The following is a 13,014-nucleotide window of genomic DNA, read 5'->3' as shown; positions in this document are numbered from 1 at the left end:
TTCTGTTGATTCTGCTGCTGTTTTGTTCCTTCAGTTTTTCCTTTGTTCTTATACTCCACAGATGAGTGAAATCATTTGGTATTTCTGTTTCTCCGCTTGGCTTATTTCACTGAGCATAATACCCTCCAGCTCCATCCATGTTGCTGCAAATGGTAGGATTTGTTTTCTTCTTATGGCTGAATAATATTCCATTGTGTATATGCACCACCTCTTCTTTATCCATTCATCTACTTATGGACACTTAGGTTGCTTCCATTTCTTGGCTATTGTAAATAGTGCTGCGATAAACATAGGGGTGCGTCTGTCTTTTTCAAATTGGGCTGCTACATCCTTAGGGTAAATTCCTAGAAGTAGAATTCCTGGGTCAAATGGTAAGTATATTTTGAGCATTTTGAGGAACCTCCATACTGCCTTCCACAATGGTTGAAGTAATTTACATTCCCACCAGCAGTGTAGGTGGATTCCCCCTTTCTCTACAACCTCACCAACATCTGTTGTTGTTTGTCTTTTGGATGGTGGCAATCCTTACTGGTGTGAGGTGGTATCTCATTGTGGTTTTAATTTGCATTTCTCTGATGACTAGCGATGTGGAGCATCTTTTCATGTGTCTGTTGGCCATCTGAATTTCTTCTTTGGAGAACTGTCTGTTCGGCTCCTCTGACCATTTTTTAATTGGATTGTTCATTTTTTGTTTGTCGAGATGCGTGAGCTCTTTACATATTTTGGATGTCAACCCTTTATTGGATCTGTCATTTATGAATTTATTCTCCCATACTGTAGGATGCCTTTTTGTTCTACTGATGGTATCCTTTGCTGTACAGAAGCTTTTCAGCTTGATATAGTCCCACTTGTTCATTTTTGCTTTTGTTTCCCTTGCCTGGGGAGATACGTTCATGAAGTCACTCATGTTTATGTCTAAGAGATTTTTACCTATGTTTTTTTCTAAGAGTTTTATGGTTTCATGGCTTACATTCAAGTCTTTGATCCATTTCGAATTTACTTTTGTGTATGGGATTAGACAATGATCCAGTTTCATTCTCTTACATGTAGGTGTCCAGTTTTGCCAACACCAGCTGTTGAAGAGGCTGTCATTTCCCCATTGTATGTCCATGGCTCCTTTATCGTATAATTGACCATATATGTTTGGGTTAATGTTTGGAGACTCTATTCTGTTCCACTGGTCTGTGGCTCTGTTCTTGTGCCAGTACCAAATTGTCTTGATTACTGTGGCTTTGTAGCAGAGCTTGAAGTTGGGGAGCGAGATCCCTCCCACTTTATTCTTCCTTCTCAGGATTGCTTTGGCTTTTCAGGGTCTTTGGTGGTTCCGTATGAATTTTAGAACTTTTTTTTTTCCAGTTCATTGAAGAATGTTGTTGGTAATTTGATAGGGATTGCATTAAATCTGTAGATTGCTTTGGGCAGGATGGCCATTTTGACAATATTAATTCTTCCTAGCCATGAGCATGGGATGAGTTTCCATTTGTTAGTGTCCTCTTAAATTTCTCTTAAGAATGTCTTGTAGCTTTTGGGGTACAGGTCTTTCACTTCCTTGGTTAGGTTTATTCCTAGGTATTTTATTCTTTTTGATGCAATTGTGGATGGAATTGTTTTCCTGGTTTCCCTTTCTATTAGTTCATTGTTAGTGTATAGGAAAGCCTCAGATTTCTGTGTATTAATTTTGTATCCTGCAACTTTGCTGTATTCCAATATCAGTTCTAGTAGTTTTGGAGTGGGGTCTTTAGGGTTTTTTATGTACAATATCATGTCATCTGCAAATAGTGACAGTTTGACTTCTTCTTTACCAATGTGGATTCCTTGTAGTTCTTTGTTTTGTCTAATTGCCGTGGCTAGGACTTCCAGTACTGTGTTGAATAACAGTGGGGAGAGTGGGCATCCCTGTCTTGTTCCCAATCTTAGAGGAAATGCTTTCAGCTTCTCACTGTTCAGTATGATGTTGGCTGTGGGTTTTTCATATATGGCCTTTATTATGTTGAGATACTTGCCCTCTATACCCATTTTGCTGAGAGTTTTTATCATGAATGGATGTTGAATTTTGTCGAATGCTTTTTCAGCAACTATGGAGATGATCACGTTCCATGCAGATTTTACACACCAAAAATTTTATCTCACTCAGTCTATTGGTATACTGCTGAGTCACCTGGCCTCACTGTCACTCCAACTTGGAACTCCAGGTGTACACCACCACTTGAGTAGTGGTAGTGGTAACAGCAATAACCATTAACTGAGAACTGATTTACATGCATTCCTCATTTAATTCTCCCAACAAACCTAAAAGGTAGTAGTACTATGATCCTACACATAAGGAAGCTAAGATTCGAACAGATTAACGAACTTGCCTAAGGTCAAATGCAAGCAATTTGACTCAGGAACCTGTAACTTCACCACCAAAATAAGACTGCGGGGAACACCATTAGGTAGGTAGCCAACTGCAATAAAACCGTATCACATATCTCCAAGTCAAATCACAAATGGTTCTGGGATCATCTACCATTCTAAGTAACCACTCTGAAATGGGAGTGTGCATGCAAACACTTTCTGAGACATACATACACACAAACACACACTTGCTTTCATCACTCATGTCAGATGAGAAACAAAGTCAAGATTCTTTGTAAACTGTACTGCTGTCCCACAGTCATCAGAGATACATCATCTTTCTGTTTGCATAGGAAATTTCAAAGGATGATTGATTACTATCTCAAGTGGCCCTAAGCAACTTGGTGGAGGAATCTGAGAAAAGTAAGTCCATTTATACAAGAAAATGGGCTCCAAAGAGATAAGGGCTTGCCCTAGATCATAATAAGCAAGAAGCAGAGCCAAGACTCAAACTCTGATCCTCTGAGTTGCCCCCACCTTCCCACCAAACCATGATGCTTCCATGAGAAAATCCAACCCACAAGAAATGTTTTCAAATCTGGGTGTAGGGTTCAGAAGATCCAACAGCTGTACCAAGACAAAAAGGAATCCACAAAGTGGGCAACTTGTAGGTGTTTGTGCCAATGTTTATACGTCCCTTCCTCGCCAGGCGGGACCCAAGGTGTCTGAATTCACCTGGCAGGAAGGAGATTCTTTAAATCCTGTACTACTTTAGAGAAAAGGAAAAGGGCTTTAGTTTGATGGGTGGGCCCTAAAATAGATGAGAGAAAGCTAAACTCCAACAGTATTCTCTGGGATTATCTACACTGGGTTTGTTTGGCAATAACACAGCCCTAAATTGCACTCAACTTCTGGAGCAGGGGGCGCTGCATAGCCTGTAGGATCCACACACCTCAGTGGGATGTGATTTATACTTCTGACACATTATGTCCTTGTAAGTGCATATGTAAGATACTGATAACAACCTGTAGGACAACAAAAAGAAATGTACTTTGGACGTTTCCCCCAAACCACCACAACAAAACAGTGCCCCTAGTTCCATAGCAGTTTCTTCTCCCATGTGGCAGCCAAGGGTCAGCTCCCAGCCTGCAGGGCAATCGTGGATGGTAAGCTGACTCTGAGCATTTTAGCCCTGGTGAATGTGTGTGGGAGCCCCCAGGAGTCACCCAGTTCAGTCTTCATATAGGCAGAAGAGCACTTGTGGAGACACATACTGCTCAGAAAGGCCAGCTCTATCTTCTGCATTCTCAAAGGGGACCCCGTGAGGAAGGGAGACCCTTCTTTGGGAGAGATCTGCCCTGGTTTTGTACATCCTCCAGTGGTGGAAAAGGCATTATCAAATGCTTGAAAATGAATCTCACCAGAACCTAGCTCTGGATTAGGGCTCTGGCTAGGTGTTTTAAACTAAAGAAATTCTGATCCTTGATACCAACCCTCCATAGTGATCCACCTGCCCAGCCAGAACCCTAATCCTCTCCGGCATTTGCGGGGGCTGAGCACATATGTGCACTTTCTATTTTTCAGGGCACAGGCGCCAATGCAACGGTTGTTGGTCCTCCCTTCTTGCATTATGTAAGTGTGCTGGATGTGCCCCACCTGATGCCAGAGCCACCCACTTCTCTCCGTCACTCTGCTCCCAGCACTGGGAGACCAACATTTGCAGCCGCACTGACAGGCTCCCTTGCCCACAGACTTCCAGTCTGGTTCCACCAAAGGGAGGCACTGGTGAGAGGAGTGAGGGTGGAGAAGAATGAAGGCAGAGCTTATTCCCTGGGCTGCGTCCTGCTACCTAAGGCCACGTGCCTGCTGAGGACCCATTACCACCTGCTCCTTTCCTTCACCCTTTCAGAACAGGGGCGAGGAAAGTTCCCTGGTGTGGCTCATCAGCCTCTCTCCCCGAGAGGGGTGTGCCTCCTGGCTGGTTTCTTGTATCCCTGCCCACAGCTACAGCCTAGCACTTTATTAAAGGCTCCTTCAGTTACTTTAGTTAGAGTGTGCCATCTGTCTCCTGCCAAGACAGGGACTGGCAAAATAAAAACCAAACTGATTAGCCTAGAATTTCACTTTTGGAATCTACATGACACAATGTGTGCACAATAACTCCCTTGCAATTTCTCCAAGTCACAGAGGACAGTGACCTGGCAGGGGGGGAAAATGCCACTGATACTTCCACAGTGATTTATTACATTGCATACCTTGAAAGAGCAGAATTCATCTTCTTAACAAGTGAGGTAAGCTTTCAAACGTGAAAACTCGATTACAGTAGTAGGAAAGTATGTTACTAAAAGTGTTTTTGGTAGAATTCCTTTATAAGTGCATCACCAATGACTGCTGTTATGTTTCAAAGTCATGTTAACTGTGCATAAAAATTGCAAGTAGGACCACAGCATCAGTGAAGTTTCTAGTTTTAGAATAGCTGATTGGGACTACATCTTATCTAAAACATTTTATAGAAGAGATAATAACTACATGGTACAAATTCAACTACTATAACAATAACAACACAGAATCCAAACTTCTTAGGAATTTAAGACCTAACGGTCAACCTCATCCAGAAGCTTGGTACTTTGTACTAGGTCAAGGTGACCTGCAGGAAATTAAAACATAAACCTACATTTCAAACCCAAAAGCTATGAGCTGTGTCACTTGGGGTGCCAGTGGGGATTGGGAGGTACCCACTCCCACCTACAGGAATGCTGCTAATATAACATGTATGGACATTTAATCACTGAGGAACAATTCAAATCCACTCCGTATCTACATTGTCAAAAAGAAAATTAAAAGGGCTTTTAACAAATTAAATGTAGACCATGTGTTTGTTACCAGTGTATTTTTTAAAGGCACTAAAGTGTGTTTGAACCAGGCTCTGTAATGAACAAGTCCACACGACTTCATCCAAAGCCAAATGTGAAGGCTTCTCACAGCTTTTCCACAGACCTGGGTTCCCTTAGCAGGGTGTTGGTTCCTTTCCCAGAGTTGAGCCTGTTGCTACAGGTCCTACTCACAGCATTTCAGAAATTTTGCAACAAGTACTAAGGGAGGGAGCACATAAACAGTGTCTTTTTCTTGGGAAACCATGATGAGACCCAGATACAACACTCTTAGCTCGCTCCTCATCTCTACACAGCAGAGTTGTGATTTACATTTACTTGTCAGGTTATCTGACTGTCTATCTCCCCTTGCTAAGATGTAAACTCTATGAAGGTAGGGACTGTTACCATTTTTGCCCATGGCCCAGTGCTCAATAGGTTATCCAATCACTTAAACCACACCTTCAATGGGACTGAGAAAAATAAGCTCAAGACTTCACTAAATATACTTTTGCGAAGAATTCTGACTTTGGAACTAAGAAATATTTTACTATTTAAAATAAAAATTCAGTCAAAAAGGAGAACGATGCAAATTAAAATCATGAAGTATGACAAAACACCCACTGGAATGGCTAACATTAAAAACACTAACAATACTGTGTTGGTCACTGTGTAAAGCTACTGAAATTCTGGGAGGGATGTAAACTAGCACAACCACTTTGGAAAAACAGTTTGGCATTTTCTTATAAAATTAAACATATATTTACATGGGACCCAGCAAACCCACTTCCAGCTATTTACCCAAGAGAAACAAATTCATATACCCACACAGACTTGTACAACAATGTTCAGAGAAGCTTTATTTGTAATACCATAGAAACGGCAAATAATCCAAATTCCATCAGCTGGTGAATGGATAAACAAATTATGATTATCTCCGTAAGAGGATACTACTCAGCAATAAAAAGGAATGAATTATTGATATCCATGTCATTTATGATTCTCAAAATCATTATGCTGAGTAGAAGAAGCTAGAAATAAAAGCATACTGTTCTATGATTTCATTAATATGAAATCCTAAAAAAGGTAAACTAATCTACTGAGAAGGAAAGTACATCAGTGGTTGCTGGAGGGTTTGCATGAAGGGAAAGGAGACGGATGCAAAGGGGCACAAAGAAACTTTTGAGCTACTGAAAATGCTCAGATCTCCATTGTAGTGGCTGGTTACACAAGTATATACATATTAGTCAAAACACCTTCAATGGGTGCATTCTACTATACATTTATGAGATTTTGCCTCAATAAAGCTGACTTCTTAAAAAAGAAAGAGCAAATCATAAACTTAAAAAAAAAAACAAAAAAAAAACAACCTACTGAGGATTGCATTAGCAACATTACCTTACAGGGAAAATAATTTTTTTGAGCTCAACACTGACTGTACATTCTAGTGGAATGTACACTAAGGACAAAATGAGCTGTGAAGAAATACTATATTTCAATCAGAATCACATCATTAACAGTAACAGACAATATAATCTTGAAACTATTTTATGTATCTTACTGAATAAAGCAAAAAGTGAATGTGTTAATAGTATTAAGTATATGATGAGCCAAGCAAAGAGCTATAAATACAAAATCAAAGAGTTTAAGGACAAAAGAAACAGTAACATTAAATGTGATTTAGAAATATCAATTAACTCATGATTCTATTTTTCCTGAGTTTTGTCCACTAAAAGCCTGAAAATAGTAAGATCCCAGCCACAATGAACACACCTAACATCCAGATTCTGGTTTCTAAGTACCATTGTCCCCCAAAGGGAATCAGAACTTCTTGGAGAAATGGATTCCATGTCTGTAAATGGAAACTGTAAGATGAGCATAGGACACTTCTGTACAGAAAGCAAGGAAGTACTAAAAGGCTAAAGGGAGCATGTTCAAAGGATATAAAAGGCAGCTTGAAAAAATAAAAGGGCCTTATTAGCCAAACCTGTGATAATTTGAGCATCAAAACAATGACTAATTGATTATAAAATGCTAACAAGGCAAAAATGATGAGTCCACAGTGATAGTCACAGAGATTTATTTGCACCCATTAGAGGGGATATTACACCAATCCTTTCTTGCAAATCGGCCATTACAGTCCCTTTTTAGGAGTTATAATGCCAACTAATGACAGAATCAGAAAAATCACCACTTTGCAACCCCCAGTGAAATAACTCAGGCAAGAATCATCAATGGATCTACACACAGTGCCAAATTACCTGCCCACAGATTATGGGTTAACTGCAAAGGGGAGAACACCATCCAGGGGAGATCTGGCATCACCACCTTAGGCCAGTGTTCAAAGTCAGCATCACTAACAGTGGGACAACCTGGTGAAATCTAATGGTTTAAGAAACACCCAGCACCATCTGGCAAATGTTTAAACAAGCTTGAACCTCAACAATTAGATCTGACTCCCAGAGGACACAGAGACAACTTAAGCAAAATCACAAGAAAATAGCCAAATTTAGGATATGAGGCATCATCACCTAAAACAATTGGCCTTGATCTTCTCAAAAAGGAGCTGTGATGGGATCATTCCAGACTGAAGATACTAAAGAGATGTAAAAATCCAAGAGATAACAAAAATTGCAATGCCTGTACCTTCATGAGATACTGGTTTTTTTGAAACACATATAAGTTATAAAAGTCTTTGGGAAACAATTGGATAAATGTGAACATGGGCCACATACTAGATGCTCCAAAAACTTATTTCAAATGTTCTTACGTGTGATAATAGTGTTACGGTGTTACACAGAGAATGTTTGTCCCTATGAGGTTTGTGCTGACGTTTTAAAGGGTGGAGCATCATGCTGCCAACAACTTTAATTGGTTCACGCCACCTATACATAAAGATGAAGCAAATACAACATGTTAACAATTACTGATTCTAGGAAGTGGGGATGGGGTATAGATGGTCACTGTTGTTGCACTGTTATTGCAACTTTTCTATATATTTGTATGTTTTCATAATAAAAATATGAGAGGGGGTGGAAAAGCAGCACAACTGACATTATCACCATCTGTAGTCTCATTCCAGACAGAACCAGTACTTTACCTATTTTTATAGGTAAAGTGAGTTGAATTAACACCCCATCTAAAAAATTCAATATTGCTGTCCTAACCCCTATGATCTCAGGATGTATATTTGGAGATTGGGTTTTAAAGAGGTTATTAAGCTAAAATGAGGTCATTAGGGTGGGCACTAATCCAATGTATGACTAGTGTCCTTATAAGAGGAAATTTGGACGCAGACACACAGAGGGAGGACCACGTGAGGACACAGGGAGAAGATGGCCATCTGCAAACTCAAGAGGCCTCAGAAGACACCAACCCAGCTGACACCTGATCTCAGACTTTCAGCTTCCAGAATCGTGAGAAAATAAATTTCTGTTGTTTAAGCCATCTAGTCAGTGGTGCTTCTTTTTTGACAGTCCTCACAAACTAATATAACAGAAAAGATTTCCAGGAGGAGAAAGACTGTGCCCCTAATCCAAATGAAGGAACAGCTTTTGTTACCTCGTGCACATTTTCAGGAGCTGAGACAGAAAGCTATTCAGGATGACTTAACGTCTGGGGGATACCAGCCATCCTGGAATCCGGGTTCTCTGGCACTCACAGGACTCCTCCTCCCGGAGCCAGAGATGTCTGGGGAGACCCCGCAGCCAGAATGAACCCCAGGAGAGACACTTTAAGTGCACGTCTGTCTACTAAGTGATCAGACAGTGATTTGTCACTACTGAGCAGAAGTGTTTCAAATATATTAAAGTTATTTCTCCTTGAAATAAAACATTCTCATGTTTATCATTATGTTTCTTATTTATTAAAAAGGAGGGACATTTTAAATACAAACTTAATATTATGCAATTTTTACCTTTGTGGAACCAAAATAAATGCTAAGAAAGGCAAAGAAAATGATGTCTCATTAAATCTCTTTTCCCACATTACTTGAACCATGCCAAGGTTATGAGGATAGAGGGTCAGTTCTAGAACCTCCGGATGTTTGAGCTGGAAAGGGTCTTAGAGTTCCCTGGTTGGCTCTCCTCCCTGGACATTGAATGGACCTTAACCTGGACGGGAGAGCTCGCAGAGAGCACGCAGCTGGTGGCTTGGCCCCACGACCGCCCTCCTCCGCCCTGACCTTCACCTTCGCGGCTATGGTGAAACCCCATGAGAAGTAAGAGCCCCGAGCGCCTCCCGCTGCAGACAGTGGTGAGGTTAGGAAGACTTTGCTGGAACCCTAGCCCTCTGTTTCTCAACCTCAACCCTCCTGGCATTTGGGGCAGGGCGGTCCTTGGCTGGGGGGCTGCCCTGTGTGCTGCACACTGTCCAGCGGCATCCCTGGCCTCCACCCTGGATGCTAGCTGGACGCTTCCCCCAAAGCTGTGACAAACAAGTCTCCAGACAAGGCAAAGTGTCCCACGAAGGGACAAAAATACCTCCAGTTAAAAACTGCTGCTTCAGAGCATGATAAACTACTAAATTCTGGCAAAAATAGGAGCCCCCAAGTCCAAGCTCAATTCAGATATGGGGTGCACCTCTTGCCCACCTCACTGATTTACCCTGAGCAGATGGCTCAGGCCCTCTCTTCCCAGCCTCACCCTTGTTGCGGTCCTATTTCCAGGGACACTTAAGGACTTCAGTCAAGCTTCACTTCCTCATCCATGTTAACACCAAAATGTGGTCAGCCTCCCTGAGAAGAATGTCTCAGAACAGAACTCTGCCTTGACAGTGCTGCCCGAGCAGCCCGCGCACCTGTCCCACCCCGTGTGCCCAGGGTGTAGGCCCCTCTTAAAACACAACCCTTCACAGCCCCGTCCACGAGCAGGGTGTTCACCAGCTTCTCACTCAGCACTGAGGCCACACGCCAGGTGTGCAATCCCTCCGCCTACAAAGCGCAGCAGCAATGAGCTCACAGGCCCCACAAGCCTGGACAGTCCCAGGAGGTCACCTGCAATCACTCGTGAAGATGCTCACCCACGCGGGCTAGAGGCCAAACCAGCCCTGAAGCGCAAGAGCTCCGTGTCTAACTCTGAAATCACGCTCAGTGGGCATGGAAGCACCCACTTCTCAGAGAATCATCACAAAAACCACAAGCAAGGTAACTGAACTGTCGGCCACAAATATTACTGATTAACAGGATGATTCTCTACTGTAGACTATTTACTCTGAGTATTCCTGAAGTGACTCACAGAAGGACTGTGCCTTGGACCAAGGCCTCAGCCTACAAAACCACACAGATTACAGGTTTGTTTTAAATTTTATAAAGCCTTCCCACAGTATCTGGTGCCATGACCATAATAGCCACCCCCAATTTGGGGGAACACCCCCTGCCCCAACATTGCAGTCCTATAGAGCATGCCAAGGGGGCTGGCTCAGTGCCCACAGTCCAGGAAGGGCTATGCGACGTTTGCTGAAGTCAAGGTAGAGCTGGCCCCAGGCCCTTTGCTCAATCCTTTCAGTATTTCCCAAGCTTCACCTGGTCTGTCAACAGCCCACAACTCCAGCTGTTTGCTGGTCAACCTCTCCAGATGACCATTCGGTGCCTGGAGTCTACCACGTGCACACCAGAATGCATCACCGTCCCCCCCACTCAGCCCCTCCCCTCCTCCTCGGTGCTAGTCCCCGGCACAGCCATCACCCTCTCCTCTCAGCCGACTTAAACCTAGACTCTTACTCCTCTTCCTTGTCTGCCACCCCACGGCCCCCAGCTGTCATCACAGCCTGTGATCCTGCCTCCGAGACAGAAGCTCTGCTCTCACCTCCAGCTTTATTTCAGTTGCCAGCCTGCTCCAAATCCTGTTGCCCTGGCCAAGCCCCTGGCCCCTCCTGGACTGTCATCCACTGCTCTGCTTCCTGCTGCCAGGTCTAAGTACCCCAAATGCTACTCCTGTCACCTTCCACTCCTCTCCAAGCCTCCGGCAGCAACCAGTGGACACAGAAAACATCCCACCTTCTGGTCTAAGCCCTGCACAGCACATACCTTCCCAGCTACCTGGCCTTTTCCTGTGCCACCCCTTCCCTGCCCCTCATCTTCCTCTATTCCACCAGCTTCCTCTCCAAACTATGTCCAAGTTTGCTCAGGCCATGGTGCCCACTCCTCCCAGATGCCTTCAGAGGTGGGGTGGAAGCATGTGGGCTTCAGTCGGATAGCTCTTAGCTCAGGTTCTGCTCTGCAGCTTACCAGCTGTGTGACCCATGACAGGTTACCTAATTGTCTCTCAGTTTCCTTGTCTAGAGGTGGGACAATAACCATCCATTTTGCAGGGTGCTGAGATCATTGAGAACATGGGAAAACCCTTGATAAAACAGGGGTCGTAGCTGAGGCAGAGCCTAGAGGTCACATTGAATGAGGCAGGCAAAGGTGTCCCCTGCCTCAAGGGAAGGTGTCCTGCTGGGTCCAGAGTGGGAGGAGTGGGGGACAGAAACAGTCCAACCCTGTTCCCTTGACATTCTATTGCTCAGAACACTTGAGTAGTTTTGTTTTGAACAAGGGTTTTTTTCCCCCTGTATTTTTCCTTTTTTTGGCTAGAGTCAGTGCCATCTGTGAATTACACTGCAGAGGCCAGGTTTTCAATGATTTGAATAAGACCTCAGGGAGTCTGAACTGAACATATGTCCCACAAAAATATAAAGTAACTCATATGCTTTCATCTATTAATTGGGAAAAGGGGCCTTTTATCAATGTCTAAATTTTTTTGAACAGTCAGAGATACATCTGGTTCTCCCGCTACACACAACATGGCAAAAAGACTACATCCAACCTGTCAGGCTCTCCACATAGACGTGAGGAAGGACATACTAGCCTTAGAGAGAGCAAACACAACAGATGGTCTTAAATAAAAATAAGGTGACTGTACTGGTTTCTTGCAGGTGCTGAAACAAATCACCCCGAATTCAGTGGATTAAAACAAAAGGAACTTACTCTCTCATAAGCCAGAAGTCTGAAATCGAGGAGCTAAGAGGAGCCCCTCGGAAGGCTCTTGGATCCATCCTCACCACCTCTAGGCCCGCCAGCTCCCTGCGATCCTTGACATTCCTTGGCTTGCAGCTGCGTCATGCCCATCTCTGCCGCCATCGTCACATATGGCTCTCCCCTGTGTCTGTGTCTTCTTCTTACAGGGACACAAGTCACTGGATGTAAGGCTCACCCTAATCCAGTATGACCTCATCTTAACTGTTCACATCTGCAAAAGGGCTTATTTCCAAATGAAGTCCCACAATCCAAGGTTCCAGGCACACATGAAATTTTGGGGGGATATTCTTCAAACCATTACAATGACGACAGGGGTAAATCAGGCAATTCTCTAGAATCATTAGAGCTAAAAACAACTTCAAAGATAACCACAGATATGAAACAGGTTTCTTCTCTGATACCAACCCCAATGGACTGGTGGTGGCTTGCAGGAGCGATGCTCAGAGAAGGCATTTGACCCTACGGGTAAGAGCTGTGGCTTAAGAGGTTTGCCCACCCTGGACGTGGAAGACAGGACTGGAGAGGGATTCCACATCTCTGCCCTCCCTGACCTCATTCGACATGCTCACTTAGGAGATTCAGAAACTGAGCCTGTGAAATGTTCAAGTCACACCTTTACCTGATGGAAGCACCAGGCCTAGCACCCAGGCCTCCTGGGTCTACACTCGACAATCAGCACTCCCAACAGCTACGAAGAGACGTACAACTTTCTGGTGTCACAGATGAGTTATGGACTCTGAACATACACTAAAAGTCAGCCAGTGACTTCCATTGATAGAAAACTGGTTT

The 13,014-nt window shown here is 43.5% G+C and overlaps 1 protein-coding gene across 8 annotated transcripts in view; it reads right to left on the bottom strand.

Moving 5' to 3' along the window:
- FOXN3 (forkhead box N3) overlaps window positions 1–13,014 on the bottom strand; it is a 427,318-nt gene that overhangs the window by 195,650 nt on the left and 218,654 nt on the right. The gene's annotated exons all lie outside the window — the stretch shown is intronic.

Source organism: Manis javanica, chromosome 8, assembly GCF_040802235.1.
Source record: "Manis javanica isolate MJ-LG chromosome 8, MJ_LKY, whole genome shotgun sequence".
Classification (NCBI taxonomy): Eukaryota; Metazoa; Chordata; class Mammalia; order Pholidota; family Manidae; genus Manis; species Manis javanica.
This window is presented reverse-complemented; position numbering and strand designations above follow the sequence as displayed.